At 42.2% G+C, this 9,385-nt stretch overlaps 1 pseudogene; it reads left to right on the top strand.

The window, feature by feature from the left end:
- Window positions 1-2,435: 2,435 nt before the first annotated feature.
- On the top strand, window positions 2,436-3,269 carry LOC101829162 (annotated as a pseudogene).
- The last annotated feature ends 6,116 nt before the right edge of the window (window positions 3,270-9,385 follow it).

The raw sequence follows: 9,385 nt of genomic DNA, 5'->3' as shown, positions 1-9,385 counted from the left end.
CAGACACACATGGGAAGATCAGGGGACTCCATTCATAGTCTTATCCCATTAGCTAAAAGCTATCTTGTCATTGCAGATGGGGAGAAGCTGCCTGGGTGGGCGGAGCTCTGCTCTCCCTTCACCTCCTAGGTAGTGAGCTCTTCTTAGCCATTAGGAAGAGATTTCACTTCTCCTACAAAGCAGGTTTGCTCCCCCACGTTCAATACACAGCTATGATATCCAGACTACAGAACACAGAGAGAAGCTCTGAGGTTAAAACTCAAAAGGCTCTGGAAAGAAAGCAGACAACTCCTCCGAATAGTTGGGCCATCCTGTGTTTTCCATGTCACAGTTTCTCAAGTGGGTAGTGGTGACACCTGTGGTCCCCTTCCTCTTCTTCATGTGTTTCATTGTGTTTGGCCCTAACCGATAAAGAAGACATGCGTCTTGGTAGAACGATGAATCTCTCCAGACCTGTTCTTCCTTCCCACCTCAAAAAATAATTGATTTGACAACTGTGGAGTATGCAGCATGCAACGAACAGAGAATCTTAGATGAAAGAAGTTACTTATAGCCACATCGATTTGGAGTGGTACTGACCACAATGATAAAAAAAATTAAAGTAGAATGAAAATGGAGGAGATTTTTAACTGTTGTCATTTTCCATGGTGTATTTATTTGTTTGTTCTTAATGTCAAAAACAAAAGCATAGGACTTAATACTTCACCAGAGACATGACCCACACCAGGGGTAGCGGAGGGAATTGGCACATTTGGCTGGGCCCTGCGCTGTCTGCAAAAGGACAGAGTGTGAAATCAGAACAGGAGCCCAGCTTGAGCTGCTTAGGAAGGAGCAGGCAGGGAAAAGACAGTTGTCCACTGCACGGCAATAAAACCAAACACTCTTCATTGCAGAGACGAAAGAAAGCAGGAACACACGTGCGCTAAGAGCATGGCCGGCAGAACCCCAGAGCCTAAGGGGAAAATTATCCGAGGAGGGAGTGCTAAGCTGCCCCACAAGCCACAGAAAAGCTAGATTATTTACTCAAGAGAAGGAGCTGAAGAGGGTCCACGGAAAAGGCAGTGGGAACAAAGAAACTCAGTCATTGGACATGCCAAGAGAAATAAGTGGTAGCAACAACATTTTAAAACCCCAATTTAGGGGAGAAAGAAGAAAATGGTCCGTCTTAGCCAAGAAAAATAACAGTTCCACATAGCTTCAGCCCTTGGATTTTTGCATTCCTACAGGCATGTCTGTGGTCTGTGATTCCCAAGTCATTTTGTGAGCGTGAAAACTGACCTCCTCCAACTTCTCACTAAGCCACTTTTCTTCTACTGAAGTGCGTATGTCTACACTGCAAAGCCAGATGGTGTACTGTCTCACAGCAGCAGCATCCTTCACTGCCAGGATCTACAGGCCCTTGGAGCTCAGAGCCATTCTCATCGCCACAAATAAGTCTGGTCTCTGGGCTCTTAAGAAAGTTGCATGGAAGGCAGGGAAATGACTCTCCGTGTACTTTCATCTGAACAGACAAAACCCTGAAACCAAACAGGAGCCCATAAAGACATATTTAGTCTTCATCTGGAGTTTCATTTCAGTTGGAAATACTAAAGAAGGACTCAGAAGTGTTCTTTAATGCTGAATGGTAGAGTCATAGATTTAGTGTGTGTGTGCGCGTGCACGCGCGTGTGCATGCGCATATGCATGCATGTGTGTTTCAGTGCATGTGGAGACCAGAAGTCAACCCCCCACACTCATTGTCTAGGTACCACCCACCTTGTTTTTTTGGGACAGTGTCTCCTACTGGCCTAAGTTTGTCAAGTAGGCTAGGTATGTCAGTCAGCCCTAGAGACTCACCCCTCTCCACCTCCCAGGGTTTCCGTGACAAGCACATGTTCATAATTGACTTTTTTTAATGTGGCACTGAACTGAGGCGTTGAACTCCAATAGTTTTCTTGCTTGTTAGGAAAGTACTTTACTGAGGTGTCACCAGCACCCACAGATGATTTTGTAAACTTTCATTCACTTTGAAGTGAAGTTTTTGAAGTAGTCAATATTTTAAATTTAAAGAGAGATTGTGCATAGTGGTGTATGCATTTAATCCCAAAACTCAGGAGTCAGAAGCAGGTGAATCTCTGAGAGTCTGAGGCCAGGCTGGTCAACATAGATAGCTCCAGAACAGTCAGTCTACAAGGAAATATCCTGTCCCCCATAAAAATTTTAAAGAAATAATTTATTTTTAAACATTAATTGGGGAGTGTAGGGGTGCTAAGTTGACAAGAAATGACTGTGGTCTCTACCAGCAAGATTGAAGAACTGAAAAAAAAGAGATGTTTAAAATATCAGAATTACCAATAATAGCAGAGGCTTTTTAACTCCAGCCACAAATTGCCACCATGTAAGAAGCAATTTTTAAGAATAATAGCCTTGAGGTCATGTGGTGGCTGGCCAGGGAAATGGTGGCTTCGGGGAAGAGTAGGCCTTTGGGCAGTGGCTGAGGCAGCAATGAGGAGGGATTTATGACCTTCTGAACACAGGGAGGTGAAACAAGCAGAGAAGAGAGGTTCACTGCTCACCTCCAAAAATGAGGTTGAACGATTGACTCATACTGATTCCTCTTGCTTTAATAGGAAGCCATTTGAGGGTCTCACTGCTCACCTCCAAAAATGAGGTTGAACGATTGACTCGTCCTGATTATTCTTGCTTTAATCTGAAGCTGTTTGAGGGTGTTCAGACAGCTCCTGAAGTGACAGATGAAGAAATAAAAGAGAGGTTTCAGCAACTGCATCCTGACAACACTGCTGCATCCGGACTAAAGTGGAGACGATGCTGAGAGAGCTCGGAAGCCTTTTGAGGCTGTGGACAAAGCTTATAAATTGCTACTGGATCAGACAGAAAAGAGGAGGACCCTGAACATGATTGAGGCAGGAACAGAATACGTGGAACACACTGTTAAAGAGCAGGAAAAACAACTAAAGAAGGAAGGAAAGCCTACAAATATAGAGGAAGATGATGCCGCACTGTTCCAACAGACGGCCTGCAGACGGCGAAACTGTTTACTGCTAGAAATTAAAAGGAAACAGACAGAAGCCAAAGAAATGCATGAAAGGAAAATGACAAGGAGGAGAGGGTTCGAAGCACAAGAAAAAGGCAAGTGGGAAAGTAAATGGCAGAAAAACTCGCAGGAAAGTCAGGATGACTGAGTGAACAGTTGGCTAAATTTCCAGGCAAATACAAAGTGGAATAAGAAGAATCGGACCTTCCTGGGGCCGCGGAAACTAAAGATGTAACCATGCGCATGACCAACAGGATCACCTTCCCGGGCTTCCTACTTCCGGCTTCAAGGACTCATTCTTTCTTCACCTCCACCCAACGTAGAGTAGTGTTTGCTTTTTAGTCTCTTTTGTTTTCAATGCAATTAAATATCAATCAAAGTAATTTTTTGTACACTGAGAGGAGGGACTTGGTCTAACCTTCCCCCATCCTTACCCACGGAACCACCAGGATCGGAAGGTGACACCGACTTGTGCCATTTTCTCTTCCTGTGGCATGTAACTTAATATTTTATATTTCACTGAATTGTGGTGGCTCAGAGGTCATGTACAGTTTCTGGAAATCCTCCGATTAAATGTCTTGCTAACAGTGGTGTTGCCATGACTCCAGACCAACCTGGGCTACTTTGAGAAGCCCCTTTGCTTGTTTCTGTGTGTGCCATCTTTGAAGCCCTAGATTCAATAGATGAAGCATGTGGGCTTAAAGGGCAGTTTCTTGATGCCCCAATGCTCTGTAGTGTTTGGCACAAGTCTTTCTGTTGTGGCATAAGTCTCCCAGCCATTTAAACCTTTTCACTTTTCAAAGAGTTAGCCATGTTCCAACCAACTCCACTGTGTCCTGAGTAGTCTGCATACATTAGCGGTAACATTCTTTTAGGTACAATAAATTTTTATACCCAAAAGGAAATAAAGCAATACTAGCCTTGTACGTAGTTTACCTGGGAGAGTTTGAAATAATAATCAATAAGTGTAGGGCTCAAATATAATTTTTTCTCAAGATGTCTTGGTAGTTCTGATGTGTAGCCAGAGTCTATAATGACTCTCATCCTCAGGAAGGCTGCCTTTGTTCTCCTAAGATGAAATCAGAGAACACACAGACAAAAGCAGATCTCTGGGGCCCAAAGCAGGAGAGCAGGAGAACTGGGTCCTAGACCCACAATTGCTGAAAGCTGAGAAACTTAAACAATACATTTAATTCTTTGGAATCGAAGTTCTTTTAAAAAATAATAAATAATAGAACAAAACAAAGCAGCACTGCCCTAAACAAATAAAAACATCTGATCTTTGTCTCAAGATCTATTAGTTAGGTATAGAAAGATGGAAACAATTCTTCTGTGGTCTACTTGTAGGCATCTTGTTATACAGCAGCATTTTCAATATAACACTAGATTATGCACATCTTATGGCTAACTTGTACTCAGCTGACCTTATGAAAGAATGTAGCATATGGCTAATTCTGAACACTTATTTTAAATCACTGTTACTGTAACAGAAAATCTGATGTTTTCATCACAGTAAACCAGAGCAACAATCCACTAAGAATTAAGGTGGCCAACTGGCCTTATTGGAAATACATGTCCTCTGGCAAATAAATACATTTTCAAATGTCATTGGTAGAGGGTGACTCTTACCAAAGTAATTTGTTTCTCAAGTACCTACTGTCTCAGTTAACACCTGGAAGAAATGCTAAGGATTTTCAGTTCGACACTCATCAAATCACCTTCTCTATTCCCTAGCTTCTCAGCCTCCATGAAGATGGCCAGTTTGCCCACATGAACCCTGTTTGGAACTTAATAGCACATAGGTAAAAGTATTCTGGGGGGGGTGGATGGCCAGTTTCATTGGATAAAAGGGAAAATACTTTGAGTTGCTTATTTTACTCAGACTTTAGATGAAATAGGAGAAAGTTTTCTTTCTTTGCTTCTTTCATTCATTCATTCTCTCTCTCTCTGTCTCTCTGTCTCTCTCTCTCTGTGTGTGTGTGTGTGTGTGTGTGTGTGTGTGTGTGTGTGTGTGTGTACCTCTCACCCGCTCAGGTTACTAATTCAAAGGAAAAAACATGACCTCAAGAGCACATACAAATCAACATTGTGGTGCCTTGTGATGTGACCTGGAACAAATGGATTAGCAGCAGGGGGTTGAGAAAGCTCAATAAATGCCCTGAGAACTAGAACTGGACAATGGATGAGGGAGAAGGCCTGCCACTGGACTGACAAGCTCCAGAGAATGATAATAGATAGCATCCTGCTACCGATCCCTGTTGGGATCAGGAGTAATCATCCCTTCCACCCACTCTGCTGGGAGGAAGCAGCCTCTTGTCCTATGAGACCTGGGGAGCTAGGTTCAGTGTCCCAGTTCAGACTTAGGAATAAGAGAATATGAAAAGAACTTGGATATATTGCCACCAACATACCTAATAGGGCTCAGGAATAAGTCAAAGGGGGATACAACCATGAGCCCAGCTAGAATGGGGCCAGAAGAAAAAATGACAAGCTGCTAATTCAACTAGGTATAGATTTGGAACCACTAAGCTGTCCTCTGACTAAGATGAGTACTGGAGCCTCTGACCAAGCTGGAAGCTTTCATTAAGAGGTCTGTCTAGCTGGATATGGTGATAGATGACTACAGTCCTGGTACTCAGGATGCAGAGGCAAGAAGATTGTGAGCTTTAGGTCAGTAGAGACTGCCTAATAAGACTCCATCTCCAGGACAAAACCAATCTCTACCATGCAAATAGGTCAGTAGAAGAATAGCCAATTTAGAATTAGCTTTATTTATGTTTCCTTATTTGAGGAGGCTGAAGACAAGACAAATAAAGTTGAAACAATATATAGCTAAAGAAAGAATTATATAAGACTGTTAACTGATAGACATGGAAGAAGGTGAGATAAAGAAGATACGCAAGCCAAAGGATTAGAACTAATGGGTGATTTGTAAAACCGAGGACCAGAGATAAGACTGAAAAGATGGAGAGAAAGCAAAAGAGAGGGGCCAACATGCACCACCCAAGCAACTCGGAACCCCTGGAACACGGCAATCTCCCCTTCACAATCTGTCCCTTTAGCTTTTTTCTTTAGTTTTTAAATTGTGTGTGTGTGTGTGTGTGTGTGTGTGTGTGTGTGTGTGTGTGTACATGCCATGTGGAGGTCAGAGGATAACTTGTGAGAGTAGGAACTTTCCTTCTACCACACAAGTCCTAGGATCAAACTCAGATAATCAGGTTTGGGAGCAAGTGCCCTTACCCACAATGCCATCTAGCCAGGCCATGTTTTCACACTTTGCTCCTTGCCTTTCTCACTGAAGAAGCAAAAGAAGACTTTGAGGGTGTGACGGTTTGAATGAAACGTGTCCTATAGGCTTATAGTTTCAGGCACTATTGGGAGGTGCAGCCTTGTTTGAGTATGTATAGCTTTTTTGGAGGAAGTGTGTCACTAGGGATGGACTTTGAGATTTCTGAAGCTCAAGTCAGGCCCAGTAGCTCTCTGTCTCTTCTTGCTGCCTGCCAATTCAGATGCAGAACTCTCAGCTACCTCTTCAACACCATGTCTACTTGCATGCCCCGTAATTCCTTCGGTGACAATAAGGAACTAAACCTCAGAACTATAAGCTATCCCCAATTAAATGTTTTCCTTTATTAGAGTTGCCATGGTCATGTCCCATCACAGCAACAGAAACCCTAACTAAGACAGAGAGGGTAGGTCTGTTAGAACTTCTCCCCACATAGCCTATCTCACCACAAGAGAGGGTAGGTCTGTTAGAACTTCTCCCCACATAGCCTATCTCACCACAAGAGAGGGTAGGTCTGTTAGAACTTCTCCCCACATAGCCTATCTCACCACAAGAGAGGGTAGGTCTGTTAGAACTTCTCCCCACATAGCCTATCTCACCACAACAGAGGGTAGGTCTGTTAGAACTTCTCCCCACATAGCCTATCTCACCACAAGAGAGGATAGGTCTGTTAGAACTTCTCCCCACATAGCCTATCTCACCACAAGCTACATCAATAATTCCCGCAAATGCCTCTAAAACCGGTATATACCCTCTGGAAAATGTCTTCTTCTCCCTTCCCTCCCTCCATATAGCACCTCATGTGTCTCCATGGCTTCACCTAGCATGGCTAAATTCATCAAGAAGTCACCACTGCGTTACAGCCACCTAGGAAGATGTTTCTGTTGTAAGCAATTAATCTTTTAAAACATGTAAAAATGTGTACAAATCAAACTGGAAATAAGAAAGACATTTGTTCTGACATACCATTTTTGAACAACCACTCCAATTGTTTCTGTTTCTGACTTTTATTTGCTTTGGTAAGGATAGCAATTCTGCCTTTTGCTTGTCTTTTTTTTTTCTATTTTCCTCTACCTACCCATTTCCCCCTGTTCTTCCTCCTCCCATTCTCTATCCCTGTTCTTGCTATGTAGCCAAGGTTGGCCTCAAATGCATAATCCCCTTGCCTTGTCCCTTTTCCCACTATTGACACTACAACGTGTACCATCTTGTGCAGCCAAAAGCTTAAGGTTTCAAGTGGAAGATTTATTTAGGAAGGTCTTCGTAAGTCTATAAAGAAATGCAAAGAGAGGGCAAAGCAAAATCTCTTAGGTCTCAACCACACATGATTTTTTCTCAACACTCATGATCCCAACACTGATGTGAAACGGACAGGAGGTCAGTTATAATGGAGGCAGAATCGATTACATTGAGCTTTTAAGATGAAAAAGATCCGGGCTAGAGAGATGGCTCAGCCGTTAAAGGCTAGGCTCACAACCAAAAAGATGAAAAAGGTCCATGTGTTTACTAATAGATCTTAATTTATGTAATGAATTTCTGTGCATTGCCTATGGGTAATCAGACACATTAAAAATTTTATATTAATGTCTTTCTATTCGGTACAGTGTCTCATGCAGTTCAAGCTAGCATTAAACTTTCTATGTAGATAAGGATGGCCATGAACTTCTGCTTGTTCTGCCTCTACATCTCAACACCAGGTAATTCTGTGATGGGAAGCTTACTCAGGGCTTTGTAAGTGCTAATCAGGATATTCTTTGAGCTTCATGCTCAACTTACAGAAATGAATCCAACTGCATAATCTAGTCCCTGTACAGTACACTTTCCTATAATATAAACCAAGTATGACAAAGGCTGCTGTCACCTTGAGTAAAGACATTGTTTCCTTTTGCTTCTCAACCATAAGCAAACCATCCTCCTTTGAAAGAACAACATAAAACTTTATTCTAATATAGATGGCATCTTCTCTGTTCCCTCCTTAGCAAGGACAGAATGTGTTTGACTTCTAACCCAAGTGTGTCCTCACCAATACAGAGAAGACAGCTCTGGGAGAGGGCAGAGTGTAGTCTTGCCTTAGTTGGTTCTAACAACAAAATCCCCAGAAAGCATTCAGCATCTCCATGGTGGGCTACCTCTGGAAATTTATCATAAGGAAATAATATTGGCATTAATTAGAGAAACAACATACAATTGAATTACACTTAAATCCAATTTAACTTTTTTTCTCATCCTAGAAAGCTTCCAGAAAATCCAGAAGACATAAGCAAAAGAGCAAAACACCAATAAGAAAAGCAAATGCACATGCATATATAGATACAGATATCTAGGTAAAGAACACCAAAGACAAATGATAAGCAGAAACAGACAGGGCTTGCCATCATACAAAGAAGACTTTAGCATATCAGTCAGAAAAAAAGTGACCAGCTCAATAGGAAAATGATCAAGCACTACCAGTGAAATAAAAGTAGCTGATAAGTATAGGAAAGGAGTTTTACTCTATCCGTGGTTAACACATGCAAATCATAGTGATTAGGTTCATTTCAGTTGCAGAAGAAGCATTATAATGTTTAGAGGTTTGATTAAAATGTAATGTATCTGATGATGTCACTCTTACAGGTTATTCACAAATATGTCAAATGGTACAATATTTCTGGACAGCAATTCAGTTGTGGCAATCAAAATTTTTGACATCTAATTTTTCCATTTCTTTTTTATAAGTTTTATTTAAATTAGAAACAATCTTATTTTACATATCAATTCCAGTTCCCTCTCCCTCCCATCCTCCTATGTCCCCACATTCCATCCCCCATAGGCTCCCCAGGGAGGATGAGGCCTTCCATGAGGGATCATCAAAATCTGTCAGGTCATTTGGGGCCAGACCTAGATCCTCCCCTGTGTATCTAGGCTAAGAGAGTATCCCTCCATTGGAAATGGACTCCCGAAGTCCGTTTGTGCACTAGGGACACATCCTGGTTCCACTGCCAGAGGCCCCATAGATTTCCCATTGCTCCTAGCTAACACCCACGTTTCAGGAGACCTGGTTTGGCCCTATGTTGTTCCACCGCTGT

This window comes from Mesocricetus auratus, unplaced genomic scaffold, assembly GCF_017639785.1.
Source record: "Mesocricetus auratus isolate SY011 unplaced genomic scaffold, BCM_Maur_2.0 Super-Scaffold_100010, whole genome shotgun sequence".
Taxonomy (NCBI): Eukaryota; Metazoa; Chordata; class Mammalia; order Rodentia; family Cricetidae; genus Mesocricetus; species Mesocricetus auratus.
The sequence above is the reverse complement of the archived record's forward strand: the minus strand, read 5'-3'. Positions and strand labels throughout refer to the sequence as shown.